Consider the following 719-nt stretch of genomic DNA (forward strand, 5'->3'; position numbering starts at 1 on the left):
CCGCAGGATGGGGACCCTTAGTTCCCCGAAAACTGGGTGCCGCGCGGATCTGCAGCTCGGCCCTGAGCAAGCGCCAGTGCAACACTGCCCCCACGTGGTCGTAGGCAGTATGCCGCCTCACGGAAACCCAAACGCAAACAGATGACGATTGACTATTAACATTTTGGAACTCCTTTTTTTCCTTTTTCATGCTGCGTCTCGACTGTATTTACTACTGCGGATAACGAGAGCACTCCGATTCCGAAGCCCAGAAGGAAGCCACGAGGTGAGTACGTGGAAACTGGCGCCAGAGACGCCAGGCTGATATCTGGCAAACGTAGAACAATGGAGGCAGGGTTTGTAGAGAGCGAGGCGCCGCGTCATGAGACTAATATAGTACGTGTGGAACACCCTGTGAGCGGGAGGTAGCGTGGCCGAGTGGTCTAAGGCGCTGGATTTAGGCTCCAGTCATTTCGATGGCGTGGGTTCGAATCCCACCGCTGCCACACCTTGTGGGTTTCACTTTTTCAATTTCTGAATCATCCTCTCCCAGTTACTCTTAGCATTTTTTTGGTGTGTGTTTGTTTTTTAACCTTCTGACGCTCTTTTTTCTTTTTTAAAAATGGAATGAGGAAGGGAGGGGGAAAGGAGGAAACTGCAGCTCGGGGCACCTCACTCCGTTAGCCTAATACACAAACCCACGAATCCTGCTACCTAAAAGTACGAAAATGTCTCCCTAT

The 719-nt window shown here is 51.2% G+C and overlaps 1 non-coding gene across 1 annotated transcript; it reads left to right on the forward strand.

Moving 5' to 3' along the window:
• The first annotated feature begins 403 nt into the window (after positions 1 to 403).
• Positions 404 to 485, forward strand: TRNAL-UAG (transfer RNA leucine (anticodon UAG)). The gene has a single exon. It is a non-coding gene; the product is annotated as a tRNA-Leu (tRNA).
• Positions 486 to 719: the final 234 nt, after the last annotated feature.

This window comes from Bos mutus, chromosome 25, assembly GCF_027580195.1.
Source record: "Bos mutus isolate GX-2022 chromosome 25, NWIPB_WYAK_1.1, whole genome shotgun sequence".
Lineage (NCBI taxonomy): Eukaryota > Metazoa > Chordata > Mammalia > Artiodactyla > Bovidae > Bos > Bos mutus.